The following is a 15,861-nucleotide window of genomic DNA, read 5'->3' on the forward strand; positions in this document are numbered from 1 at the left end:
CAAAAATCACTTTGAAATTTATCATACAGTTGAAAAATACTGATAAAAATGCTGTATAAAAAAATTGACAATCCCAAAATTTGCGGGTTTTTAAAATTCAATTATCACATTTGCCATAAATACGGATGCCTGGTGGCATGAAAATCACATAAATTAATGCAGGCATTTATGCTATAGCAAACAAGCCATTAACCCTTTGCCCAATCATTAAAAAATCTGCTTTCAGAACGGTGGTGCACAGCTGCAATTAGCGGCCTTCTATGACCCTTTGCCCAAATATATCTAAAAATCCCATTTCAGAACTGTGATGCACAACTGCAATTTGAGACCTTCTATGACCCTTTGCGGAAACATATCTAAAAATCCCCTTTCAGAACTGTGTTATCAAATTGAGCATGGACCCATTGCCATTACATGTCTAAAATCCCCTTTCAGGAGGGGGGCGGAGCCAACTGCTGAAGCAGCCAGACGTGCCACCTCAGAGCTCCTGGAGCCTGAACGCTAAAATATTAATTTATGGCACATTAAGAAGTTACTTTTCACTATATTTGGATCTTAATATACATGTGAACAAGGGCTACACCATTTGGGACAAAAGTACAGCTTTAATTATAAAACTCCGGTACATGGGCCTGGTAAGTGTTTGTGACCACGGTGAGGTGTAAACTGCCATACTTGAAGTTCTCTCTGCACCAACTCGGTTGACAGAGGTTTCATTCTCCCGGCATCCCTACCCCCTCAGCATTTTGATGGAAGCACAGATCCTCTCTGCACTGCAAGATTTAGCGTGCTCTCTAGATTCCTATCAGCAGGCCTTGGCCATGGAGCTGAGGGCTGTTATGGACCCACTGCTGTACATACCTACATACAGGGGAGAGGCATTGGAGATAGTCTGGTGGGATCACGACCTGTCACAATGGTTTGAGCCGGCACACAGAGACTCAGTGGAGTTGTGCCTAAAAGTAATGGAGGATCTCAGTAGCGAGTTGGGGGAACGGGAGAATGTAGAAGAGCGGCAGAATTCCTTACAGCACTTTCCCGCCCTCACAGGGGCGATGCAGTGTCACGCAGCGTATATAGAGAGGTTGAGAGAGGAAGCTAAGTTGGGAGCTGAGAACTAGTGATGTGAAGTTCGGTTCATCCTGATGAATCGGTTCATTTCTGACAGTTCGATTAACTGAACCGGTTCATGAACCGATTCATCAGTTCACCTACTGATCACATGATGCGCTTGAGGGGCAGAGCAGAAGAATTGCAGATTCAGTACAGACGCAGCGATTCTGAATCATTTAGAATGAGTCCTGAGTCACTGTGTCTGTACTGTTCTCTGCTGCTAGTTGCTTCAGTTCAGCTTGAGACTCTTAAGGATACTTAGAGAACAAAACTATATATATATATATATATATATATATATATATATATATATATATGTAAATTGTTTAAATAAAATTGCATTGGTGTTGTTTAAGTTAAGTAAATATGTAAGTGCAATTTTTTCTTGTTATTACACTTATTTATGTTCTTTAAAATAAGTTGACACTATTTTATTAAAGCATTATTTATTTTTAAATCAAACCCTGTTTGTAACTGTCATTGTGTAGGAAACAAAAAAAAACCTGGGGGGGGGGGTGGGATCGGGCAGTTAGCCATTTACACTCAGTGCTGTGCTTTTGAATCAGTGTACTGCATCAGTGTACTGTGTACTGTTAACTCAGTGATTCATTAGCAACTGAGTGATTCATAGCAGAACCAGAGTTATAACACAGTTGCTAACGAATCACTGAGTTAACAGTACACAGTACACTGATGCAGTACACTGATTCAACAGCATGTAATATGATCCTAGAGTGAGGTCTCAGTGATTCATAGCAGAAGCAGAGTTATAACAGAGACCTCACTCTAGGATCATATTACATGCTTTTTTTTTTTTTACTCAAGAGACATAAGACACACTATTGTGTCTAATGTCAGAAAGGTTATGCTTCTATACACTGTAACACACGTGTGATATTGAAGTTAAATTATAAAATATACCTTTTATTAGTAATAGTTAAAAAAGACAGCAATATTTTTGTGTTTTGCTGTTCTCACATAGGGTTAAAAACACTTCTCCATTACGTCAATATTTATGGTTTGTGAATTTACCAGTTGATATTCATATGCGAGCTATAGGTTTATGTGGGGTACTTAGTTGGTTATTATTGTTACTCTGATACAATTTGTAGCCTTATATTTGGCTTGTCTGAGAGTTAAATTTTTCCACCAAGTATATTAACAGGTTTGGTATTCCTGTATATTGCCTACAGTTCTAATGTATTGGTCTTCAAAAAAGGATAGCTTTCTAATGACTTTCAATGTTGATATACCTTTTGTGGTTATCAAAGTGTCTATTTCCTTATACTTGGGTGTGTGCTTCATATGGTGTTTGTGCACTTTGTTCAGAGCAGCATATTTTTACTGCTTAACAAGTTAGAAACTAATTAACGCTATTACTTGGCTTAGTATTACACTTCCAGTGACCAATGCTTAGACTTAAGACCGGATCTTACAATATACCATTGATCAAGATTGTATCCTAATACCACTTAATTGTAACAAGTTACTTTGTTAGTTTAACATGTACACGTTTTCCTTGCACCTCTATATGCTCCGGTTTCACCTGATAAGGATAAGCGCAGCGCTGCTGACATTGATACAAACTTTATATTGATACAATTGTGGATTGCCGATATTTTACTGTTTATATACTTGTAAATTACAGATATTTATCTGTTTGTATATAAAGGTAATATAAATAAATAATAAAAAACGGTTTTCTACTTCAAGCTTTTTAATTCAGCTTATTATTTTGCTGTTTGCTCTCACTGAGCCTTTGTATCAATGAGAGGTTAATTTTGTTTGTATAATTTCAGTGGTAATATATATCTACTTTGTGGCTGCGATGTGTAACCAGAGGGAGCCAATAATGCTTTCACAGTAGCTTTGTTTTATATATTGTACATTTCTAAGTTTTTGAACTTGTTCAAAATTTTATTTATATATGAGCGGTATTACTTTAAATAGGTGACCTAAGGAATATCCGTTCAGATCGCTGTGTTAACAGAAGGTCAAATAATATCGCTTAAAGTGTTGCTTAACTTGTCACTTCTATTAGTAGTTACTGTATTGTAACAGTTTACATGCAATAGCGTTTGCGTTTGCTGCTTTAGTTATACTAGCTTGCTGTCTTAACGTATCACCACCATTGTCCAAGTTTAACTAAATGGCACTTCTGTGCATAGCTAGTCTAAAACACTCCACTTAGAATTACTGCAGTTATATGTTATGTTTATTAGAAATTATTTACTATTAAAGACCACCAACTGTTTGTTAAATAGCTACTTAGTTTTTTAGGACATATAGGAGAGCAAAGTTAAAATAAGGAAACCCCTTGTTTCCTTATTTTAACTTTGCTCTCCTATATGTCCTAAAAAACTAAGTAGCTATTTAACAAACAGTTGGTGGTCTTTAATAGTAAATAATTTCTAATAAACATAACATATAACTGCAGTAATTCTAAGTGGAGTGTTTTAGACTAGCTATGCACAGAAGTGCCATTTAGTTAAACTTGGACAATGGTGGTGATACGTTAAGACAGCAAGCTAGTATAACTAAAGCAGCAAACGCAAACGCTATTGCATGTAAACTGTTACAATACAGTAACTACTAATAGAAGTGACAAGTTAAGCAACACTTTAAGCGATATTATTTGACCTTCTGTTAACACAGCGATCTGAACGGATATTCCTTAGGTCACCTATTTAAAGTAATACCGCTCATATATAAATTAAATTTTGAACAAGTTCAAAAACTTAGAAATGTACAATATATAAAACAAAGCTACTGTGAAAGCATTATTGGCTCCCTCTGGTTACACATCGCAGCCACAAAGTAGATATATATTACCACTGAAATTATACAAACAAAATTAACCTCTCATTGATACAAAGGCTCAGTGAGAGCAAACAGCAAAATAATAAGCTGAATTAAAAAGCTTGAAGTAGAAAACCGTTTTTTATTATTTATTTATATTACCTTTATATACAAACAGATAAATATCTGTAATTTACAAGTATATAAACAGTAAAATATCGGCAATCCACAATTGTATCAATATAAAGTTTGTATCAATGTCAGCAGCGCTGCGCTTATCCTTATCAGGTGAAACCGGAGCATATAGAGGTGCAAGGAAAACGTGTACATGTTAAACTAACAAAGTAACTTGTTACAATTAAGTGGTATTAGGATACAATCTTGATCAATGGTATATTGTAAGATCCGGTCTTAAGTCTAAGCATTGGTCACTGGAAGTGTAATACTAAGCCAAGTAATAGCGTTAATTAGTTTCTAACTTGTTAAGCAGTAAAAATATGCTGCTCTGAACAAAGTGCACAAACACCATATGAAGCACACACCCAAGTATAAGGAAATAGACACTTTGATAACCACAAAAGGTATATCAACATTGAAAGTCATTAGAAAGCTATCCTTTTTTGAAGACCAATACATTAGAACTGTAGGCAATATACAGGAATACCAAACCTGTTAATATACTTGGTGGAAAAATTTAACTCTCAGACAAGCCAAATATAAGGCTACAAATTGTATCAGAGTAACAATAATAACCAACTAAGTACCCCACATAAACCTATAGCTCGCATATGAATATCAACTGGTAAATTCACAAACCATAAATATTGACGTAATGGAGAAGTGTTTTTAACCCTATGTGAGAACAGCAAAACACAAAAATATTGCTGTCTTTTTTAACTATTACTAATAAAAGGTATATTTTATAATTTAACTTCAATATCACACGTGTGTTACAGTGTATAGAAGCATAACCTTTCTGACATTAGACACAATAGTGTGTCTTATGTCTCTTGAGTAAAAAAAAATTGTATTTCATGCTTAAGCACTGCTCCTTTTGAGTACCCATTTATTAAGACATATCTTTTTTGACAAGGTATCAAAGGAGAAAATAAATTCCTAAAGAAAGAAAGATATATTATATTTTCTGTCTTTGTTCCTAAACCCCTTGATTTCATATTACATGCTGCCTGTGGAACTGAACTGTTACAAACGAATCAGTTCAGTCTGGTGAACTGATTCATACAGTTCAGTAAAAAGAACCAGTTCAAATGAACGATTCGTTCATGAACTGCACATCACTACTGAGAACAACGCAACACCTCTAAGAAAAGTCATGCTGCGGAAGGTAGCGACAAGTCAATTTAACAAGGACAGAACTAAAGCGCGAACTAGCCACCACTTTCAACTCCCTAAGGTCGGTCCGGCTTATTGTATACCAGTCATCGCCTACAGACATGGTGTCTCACTCCATTTTCTGATTTATGCAGAGGTTTAGAGAGATATGGGAAGTCCTCTTCTAATATGCAATATGTAAGTGCAAAACAAAAAGGTGCATACAGGTAAATACTGTTGGGTCCGGGACTTACCCTTAAGGAGCCTAGCCGCCCCCGGAATCTGTATATGCCGTGCAGTACCTCAGACAGGAATTCAAAATAGCCGGGGGACCTTCGTGGTCAAACCGAAATCAGATCGGTGGGCTGTCTGCTCCAAACCAACCGGCAAAGTAGAAAATCTCCAGTAGCGCTTCAGGCTAAACACAGGTGCACTGCGATGTCTGTTTGTGACGTAGCAGGATCTCCGGTAAGGGGGCGGTGCTCTTACTTCACCCGGGTTTCACAACAGGTAATCTTCATATACAAGGCCTTTGAGCTGATCCAAACTGGTGCGGTTAAGCAATCAAAGAAGAAGGATAGGATCCAGCTTTATGCAAATAAAATCCATCTTTATTGGCAAAGTTAAAACGCCAGAAGTGGCTCAGTGAACAGCATTCAAAGATAGTAAGCAAAAACTGGTATGCAGAGGTTCCCTTACAGCCACCATTCAGAGATGGAGTGGGTTAATGAATGAATGTCTTTTTTAGACTTGTACTCTACTGGTACAGACTCGGAGCAAGACTATATATAAGCTTTCAGTGGACTTGATATTTTTACGACTTTGTAAGTTTCCATATTGCCATAGATATAGCTGGGGGTGAGGCATTCTGGTGATTAACTCCTTTTGGTGGCTAAGGCTATTACAATCATCGCAATTAGCTGGTGACAGAGGCATATGTAAAGAATATCATGCTGTAACATTCTGTGCTTAGTCGCTGTTTAATAGAGATATATGCTACCTATATGGTTCACTACTTAGCTAGATACATTGGGGACATTTACAAAGATTTGTTCTTTAACGGTTATGCTCCCAGACATAGGCTATGGACTATTATTAATCTTGCTTCAAGTTTTGTAGTAATATAAGTCAATAGGGTATATATAAGCGGTGACATATCCAACTACTGCCCAGCACCTATTTGTTAAGGAGAGGAAAGGATGCACGTATTTCATCAATGGACATGATTACATGGTTGCACTGGGGGAGTAGCCACTTCAAACCCAGTCTCAGGAAAATGACAAACACTTGGGCTCATATTTTGATACTTGAGCACTGCCTCTGTTACTCACCTTAGCCCCTCTAGAGGTAGTAATATAACATTAGTATAAACTTGACAGCTCATTTGCACTTGATATGAATATTATTACTGTTCTATATTTCCATGTTGTTCTCTGATGGGTTAATGACAGCTCTCTTGTGATATGTTGTTTAGAGGAGCATGGTTATACTTCATCATCCTTGGGGTATTCAGGCAGACTATTTAGAGATATTACAGAGATATGCATATGAGATATAATCTCATCACTAGTGCCCTGGAAATTAGGGTACATAAGCTACATGGGATGGCCCTATTATGTCAAGTGCTGGAGTGTGTTGCCTGCGGCCGGGGCAGCATACTGTAGTATTCTAGTAGGGGATTACCCGAGACCCCAAAGCTATCTCCAAAGCCCTGTATATATAATATCCTGTGTCTTTTAAGCTAGTGCCTGGAGCGCCATTTATATATATAGCCACACATCCCGCATGAAGTGCATAATAGCTGATAGTATGAGTTAGCATACTTCATTTGCATGATACTGAACAGTTATATCTTACATTAGCCTATTGTCACTTGCTATCTTAGCATGTCTAAATATGTTTTGTTGATCTCTCTACAGGCTCAGCTACATATGTCTACATTCATCTCAATTTATAACTATATTGTACTAACAATTATTATTTATTTTGAGTCGGTGTAATGTCCCTCATATTGCTCTTTGTGCTTATTGATTGTTATATGAGTAGCGCTGTTTAGCTCTAAGTATACACTTTTCATTACAAGGTCTATTATGGTACATTAAGTGTAAAGTGAGTCTCCCTGGGTATTTATTTGCTCAGTCTACTTGCCACTACATAGGGTATATTGCTCTCTATCTCATATGTGATTGCAAGTTAGTTGGGGATCCTGTTGATGGGTCCCTTTAGTTTTGCGATATTAGCTCATGCAACCTTGAGAAACCCCTTCTTAGATGTTAATACAAGTAATATGGGATGCATGATGACATTGACATTCCTATAAATCCTCAGTTGTATGTACCCTTTGTCTCATACCTCCTTAATAGCTGAGTATACTTAGGGCTCCCAAGAGAGGTTTACTAATAGCTTTAAGGGTTCAAATATATGTGATGCTGCTCTTCCATTAGGCCCTGGCAGATTCGAATTACATGCTATATTAATTGCTCCTACCACTACTACCAGTTGTACTTAATCTCCCCCTGCTCTGGCATGCCTCTGTTTTTACTAAAACGTAGACCTATAGCTGGGATAACCTTTGATATCCCAGTCCCTGTTATGGTATCACATAGCCTGTGCCCGCTAGAAGTTTTAGCCTGTATATAGTTGCCATATCCTACAAACTCTGATATTGTAGGTATGCACTTTCAGACACAGCACCACCTCATTACTAGAGCACATGATTTATTTTTGTTAGGCTCCTCTCCTCCCTTTCCCGCCGGTACTTGTTGCCGGCGGGTCATACCCCTACTTCCTTTTCCCTCATCGCCTGTAGGTGGCAGCTCCCCAGGAGAGGAGCTCATCTAGAAGCCCCCTATATCTCATCTTATACCATGTCTGCTATCATTTGTCTTATATCCCATGGTGCATACATTCGTATATCCCTCTTTGAGAATAACTGATCCAGAATGTAATCGTATTCATTTTATACACAAAAGCCCAGGGACTTTTATCAGGTGTCCACTTAAGTATACTCCTAGAGATCAGCCATCATGATGACAACCAGGGTAACTCATTAGCTCCAATACAACGTATGGCTCCGCCCCCCCGCCTTTACCTTTAGCTACTGTTCACCCTTACTGTAAGTGAACAAATAAGCGGTATTTATCCGCAATTGTTAATACATAGCTATAAGTGTTTCTTATATCCGTTTTTTATTTATATAGAATTCAAATACATCTTTATGTTATATTTAGTCTACCATACTATAGGATGTACAAGTTGTTATGGATATTTAAACTGTGAATGGTTTTCTTTTTTCTTCTTTCTGTGTTATAACATAGGAAACAAAATGAAAAAGAGGTAATGCCAGAATATGATTACTTCATGTTATGTTAGAGGTTAATGGCTTGACAAAGCCTCAGAGGTAACGTGTTTTAATTCTATGTATAATGTTTATTGTCTGTTACCCTTGTATATCTGGTATTCCTCAATAAAAAACTTTGATTCTAAAAAAAAAAAAAAAAAAAAAAAATCCCCTTTCAGACCTGTGATTCACAGTTACAGTTAGCAGTCTTAAAATTACCAATACCAATGGCAAGCCCATACTTGTCTGCTATTTCTGAACAGCGAACATCCAAGGAAAGCTTTTACAACCATTTATCTTATAGGTTCACAAGTTGTGTGTAAAAATGTCAGCTAGAATAAAAAATATATAAAGTTTATTTTGGCAGTTATGCAATAACAAATATCCTATTAACCCTTTGCCTGAACATTTTTTAAAATCCCCTTTCAGAACTGGGATTTAGGGCTGCAATTAGTGGCTTTTTAGTTATCAAAACCAATGAGAAGCCCATACATGTTTGATATTTCTGAACAAAGGGAAGCTTTTACAACCATTTGTCTTATGGCTGCACAAGTTGTGTGTAAATATTGTCAATGAGAAATCTAAAATATGTGAAAAAAATGATTTTGTGATATGATTGCATTTGGCATACATTTGACTGCCAAATAGTTGTATAAAATATGCCAAAATGGGTCAATATCAATACAGTGGGTTGTCTACTTTACAAATATATATAGTTTTGTGGGTCAAATGTGAGAATTGCTGGCATTACACCATTCCAAATGGGCGCTACACCTTTTGCCATAAAGTGTGTAAAAATCCTCTTTCAGAAGTGTGATTAGCAGAATTCTCATAACCAAAAGCAATAAAAAACCCACTATAAATGTCTGCTAATTCTGAACCAGGGGATCCTAGAGAAGCTTTGTAATCATTTGTCTTATGACTGTACAATTTGTGAATAAATAATTTCAGTGAGAAACTCAAAAGTTTGTGAAAAAGTTAATGATATTTTTTACATGATTGCATTTAACACACATCAAAAAAGCAGCTGGTTGTCATATGAACTTAAACATTGTGTAGATGTTGACCACATGTCATCATTCATACTTAGGGGGTTGAAGGTTTCTGAGGATGTTGTGGCTGTACATGAGGAAGGTAACTAATAGAGATTGTAGATATGCAATCCATTACATTAAAGTTTGCAGTGAGAACAATTTGAATATTATTGTCTTCTTTATCTGTGAAATTCCTGTGCATTAGAAGTTTGCTGTGGACATGCACAAAGAAGAAGCATTATACCAGTTATAGATAATAAGAGGATGTGCAGATTTAGGGGCCAGATTACAAGTGGAACAGTATTTAACGGTCCCGGTCATGCTCTAACTCCACTAGAAGTAATATTTTTCCTCGTGTCAGGTAGCGTTTGCATTACAAGTTAAAAGTAAACTATTTTCGAACGAGCGCTAACCTGTTGCTCACAAAAATCCAAACTTAAGATATTGGGGCATATTTATCCATGTACGAGCGGACATGACCCCCGCAGATCGTTAAATGCGATAAATACGCTGTCGGCATTTATCATTGCACCAGCAGTTCTTGTGAAATGCTGGTGCAATGCCACCCCCTGCAGATTTGCGGCCAATCGGCTGCTAGCAGGGAGTGTCAATCAACCCGATCATATTTCTGTCCGCCGCCTCAGAGCAGGCGGACAAGTTATGGAGCAGCGGTCTTCAGGCTCGCCGGAAACAAGGGGCATCAAGCTCATATGGGGAAAAAAGCTTATACCTTACTTGCGTGCAAACCCGATTGCATATTCTCAAGTGCGCTAACCCGACATTAAAATATGAATATTTCACATTTCAATGTTCTTCACATAGCGAATATGTTCTATTTATTCATAAATACATATTTCTAAAAAAAATATGATGGCATTTTGGTACAATATAAATCTATACCTATATATATATATATATATATATATATATATATATATATATATATATATATATATACATTATATTATATATATGTATGGATCTATACAGATATATAAAGAAATATCTATGTAAAAATACATGAAACATATTCGTGCTGAACATTGAAATGCGAAATATTTACAGTAAATACACATTATATTAAATATAAATATTGCATAAATATGTTTCTACATGTTTCCATCTACTTAACTGCAAAGGGCTCCATTGCACTTTTGCACTGTATTTAAGTGTTTATATGTGTATATCAATCTGTAAATACGTATATATATATATATATATATATACACACACACACACATATAAACACATGGATACATATGTACAAACATATATACATACACACACACATATATATATATTTATATATATATATATATATTCACACACATATACATATTTAGTTATGTAGATATATTTATCTCCATGTTAAAGTCCTTTGTCTGACTTTTTTCGCCCTAACATCAGAGACCTCATATCTTTAAGCCCTTACAACTTTTTTTCTGCAATATTTTTTTTAAAATCATTTTTATTAGATGGTGTTATTATGAGTGTAACCGTGCTTCGTAATGTATTTTTGATTTGTTTTGGGACACTTTTTTTCTTTGTGAAACTGTTAACCAGAGCTCTGAAGACGCGCTATCCTGATGCACGTTAACTTTAATTGTGCTAAAAGATGCACGTTAACTTTAATTGTGCTAAAATGTTCTACTTTATGATGGCAACTGTTGATACAATTTATGTGGTCAGTGTTATAAAATTATAAATAGATATGTAAAAAATATAAGTATTCATACTGTGGTGGCTTTTAACTTTGGGAAATATCTTAAGCCTGATTATAAAAGTTACATAAGGTAAATTATATCAGTGGGTCCAGCTGCAATATGCTTTGACTTGAATCAGTAGCCATATTCAGTACTTTGACTTTTGAAACTCAGCCAGGACTTGTGTGTTATTGAGTAAACACAAAATCCAACATCCAACATGGATTGTTTTTGGAACCTTGTTCACAACATTCATTTAGTGCGCCTTTTTTGTTTTATGTGCAGGAGCTGTCGGATTCATAACAATAAAAAGACTAATTTGATTACCAAAAGAAAATCTTGCCAGATCATAAAACAATCTTAAAACAAATCATAAAACAGTGTTGTCTCATATTTGTGCCATATTATTTCCTTTTGTAAGATGTCAATTTTGGGAAACATTTGGTATTGATAAATTATATTTGTTTGCATTGTAAACTTGGTGCAAAGTATTCTTTTTGCAGATCCCATTTATGGGACATTTAGGGCCAGATTACGAGTGGAGCGTAAACACGATTGCTTGAGTGCAATTCAAGTTAATGCTCGTTGGGTTAGCGGGTCTTCAGAGCTATGGAAAACACATCAAAAATATACCAGTTAAAATGGTGAAAAATGCACTCAATCTTTTTGTTATGTGTCTCTGTGTGCCACACTGAGCATGAAGAAGAGAAAGAGTAGCAAAGAATTGTCTGAGGATTTGAGAACAAAAATTGTTGAAAAGCATGGACAATCTCAAGGTTACAAGTCCATCTCCAGAGATCTTAATGTTCCTGTGCCCACATTGTCAAGAAATTTACAGCCCATGACACTGTAGCTTATCTCCCTGGACGCGGACGAAAGAGAAAAAATGATCAAAGATTGAAACTAAGGATTGTACGAATGGTGGATAAAGAACCTCGATCAACTTTGAGACAAATTCAAGCTGACCTTCAGGCACAGGGTGCAAATGTGTCAGCTTGCACTCTACATCGTCATCTAAATGAAATGGGATACTATGTTAGGAGACCCAGGAGGACCCCACTGATGACACAGAAACATAAAAAAGGAGTTTGCCAAAACTTACCTGAGGAAGCCAAAATCCTTTTGGGAGAATGTGCTGTAGACATACAAAACAAAATTACAGCTTTTTGGTGAAGCCCATCATTCTACTTTTTTCAGAAAAAGAAATGAGGCTTTTTAAAGAAAAGAATACAGTCCCCACTGTCAAACATGGTGGAGGTTCACTGATGTTTTGGGGTTGATTTGGTACTTCAGGCACTGGATATCTTGACTATGTGCATGGCATTATGAAATCTGAATACTACCAAAGAATTCTGTGGTTCAATGTAGGGCCCAGTGTCAGAAAGTTGGATCTCCATCAGAGGTCATGGGTCTTACAGCAGGACAATGACCCAAAGCACACTTCAAAAAACACTCAGAAATGGTTTAAGACAAAGCTCTGGAGAGTACGGAACTGGCCAGCAATGAGTCCAGGGGTTAGATTAATCATACCTCGGGCAGACATGATTCGCTATAGTTAATCATGTCCACCCTGCATTGCTAAATGCCAACTGCAGATGCTGCCGGCATTTAAAATTGCACAAACATTTCTGGTGCCGCCCCTGTACATTTGCGGCCAATCCGCCAGTAGATCAGGATGAATGCAGTCCGCCACCTTTATAAATCCTGTTTCTGGCGAGCAACTGCTGCTTAATAAATGTGCCCCAGATCTCAATCCCATAGAGCACCTGTGGAGAGATCTCAAAACAGTAGATGGGAAAAGGAACCCTTCTAATCTGAGAGACCTGGAGCAGTTGGCGAAAGAAGAGTGGTCCAAAATTCCAGTAGAGAGGTGTAAGAAACTCATTGATGGTTACAGGAAGTGATTGATTTCAGTTATTTTTTCCAAGTGGTGTGCTACCAAATATTAAATTGAGGGTGCCAATAATTTTGTCCAGTTCGGAACAGCCAATAGAATGCGAGCTCAATCTGATTGGCTGATTGAATCAGCCAATCGGATTGAACTTGATTCTGATTGGCTGATTCCATCAGCCAATCAGAATTTTCCTACCTTAATTCCGATTGGCTGATAGAATCCTATCAGCCAATCGGAATTCGAGGGACGCCATCTTGGATGACGTCCCTTAAAGGAACCGTCATTGGTCAGGAAGTCGTCGGAAGAAGAAGATGGGTCCGCACTGGAGGTCTTCAAGATGGAGCCGGTCGTCATTGGATGAAGATAGAAGATGCCGCTTGGAAGAAGATGGTTGCCGGTCCGGATCTACTCTTCTTCCCGGATAGGATGAAGACTTTGGAGCCTCTTCTGGACTTCTTCAGCCGTCGCTTGATAGAAGACTTCAGCCGGATGATGGATGTCTAGCCCCCGCTTGGGCTTGGATGAAGATTTCGGAGCCTGGAACGATCGGTGATACCTGGCATGGTGAAGACAAGGTAGGAAGATCTTCAGGGGCTTAGTGTTAGGTTTATTTAAGGGGGGTTTGGGTTAGATTGGGGGTATGTGGGTGGTGGGTTGTAATGTTGGGGGGGGGTATTGTATGTTTTTTTTTACAGGCAAAAGAGCTGAATTCTTTGGGGCATGCCCCGCAAAGGGCCCTTTTAAGGGCTGGTAAGGTAAAAGAGCTTTGAAATTTTGTAATTTAGAATAGGGTAGGGCATTATTTTATTTTGGGGGTCTTTGTTATTTTATTAGGGGGCTTAGAGTAGGTGTAATTAGTTTAAAATTGTTGTAATTTTTTTCTAATATTTGTAAATATTTTTTTATTTTTTGTAACTTAGTTCTTTTTTATTTTTTGTACTTTAGTTAGTTTATTTAATTGTAGTTATTTGTAGGAATTGTATTTAATTTATTTATTGATAGTGTAGTGTTAGGTTTAATTGTAACTTAGGTTAGGATTTATTTTACAGGTAATTTTGTATTTATTTTAACTAGGTAGCTATTAAATAGTTCTTAACTATTTAATAGCTATTGTACCTGGTTAAAATAAATACAAAGTTGCCTGTAAAATAAATATTAATCCTAAAATAGCTACAATATAATTATAATTTATATTGTAGCTATATTAGGGTTTATTTTACAGGTAAGTATTTAGATTTAAATAGGAATAATTTATTTAATAAGAGTTAATTTATTTTGTTAGATAAAAATTATATTTAACTTAGGGGGGTGTTAGAGTTAGGGTTAGACTTAGCTTTAGGTGTTAATACATTTATTATAGTAGCGGTGAGCTCCCATCGGCAGATTAGGGATTAATTATTGTAGGTAGCTGGCGGCGACGTTGTGGGGGGCAGATTAGGGGTTAATAAATATAATATAGGGGTCGGCGGTGTTAGGCGCAGCAGATTAGGGTTACATAACTATAATGTATGTTGCGGCGGTGTAGGGAGCGCCAGATTAGGGGTTAATAATAATATGCAGGTGTCAGCGATAGCGGGGGCGGCAGATTAGGGGTTAATAAGTGTAAGGTTAGGGATGTTTAGACTCGGGGTACATGTTAGTGTGTTAGGTGCAGACGTAGGAAGTGTTTCCCCATAGAAAACAATGGGGCTGCGTTAAGAGCTGAACGCTGCTTTTTTGCAGGTGTTAGGTTTTTTTTCAGCTCAAACTGCCCCATTGTTTTCTATGAGGATATTGTGCACGAGCACGTTTTTGAAGCTGGCCGCGTCCGTAAGCACCGCTGGTATCTAGAGTTGCAGTGGCGTTAAATTATGCTCTACGCTCCCTTTTTGGAGCCTAACGCACTGAAAACCCAGCCATTCTGTGAACTCTAAATACCAGCGGTATTTAAAAGGTGCGGGAGAAAAAAAGCACGCGTAGCTAACGCACCCCTTTGGCCGCCAAACTCTAAATCTAGCCATTATTATGCAGTAAAAACAATGATAATGTGATTTAAAGTAAAAGTATGGTCATAAGGCAACTGCGTGTCATTTTCTTTTACCATTAACACGTATACCAAGTAAATGTGAAGCAAGCAACACTGGCAGAGGAAGAAGGAGGCATGAATGCACAGTAACATTGAAAGCAAAACTGGTCCCCTTGTACTTTGGAATGAAACTGGTAAGGTTGAATCTGCAGAAAATAGATTATCTTGCACAGGTCAGCATTCTGTGGAGAATCTGGCCTGCTGATCATAAATTGATTGACATACAGACACCAGCATAGATAAACAGACTTCACATACTATTTGTGCATAAAATAATGTAATTAGGCTTATACTACTTCAAGATGTTTCACAAAACACCTTTAATTGCAATGATTATTTTCCTTTGTGTGTACACATGTATTTCCCTTGCAAATCTCATCATAGCTATATCTGGAAGAACTAAAAGGAATACCAATCAGAGAGATGCACGAAGCTGGAAGGACATGACTTTTTCCTGCTTGATGAGCACATTTTTTCTTTTTTGAAACATAGAACTTATTTTAAAACAACTTTAAAATAACTAAACTAGACACATATGAATACCTGCTGTTTAATGTTTAGATCCAGGCTATCCATACTTT

The sequence above is a fragment of the Bombina bombina genome, chromosome 4 (assembly GCF_027579735.1).
Source record: "Bombina bombina isolate aBomBom1 chromosome 4, aBomBom1.pri, whole genome shotgun sequence".
Taxonomy (NCBI): Eukaryota; Metazoa; Chordata; class Amphibia; order Anura; family Bombinatoridae; genus Bombina; species Bombina bombina.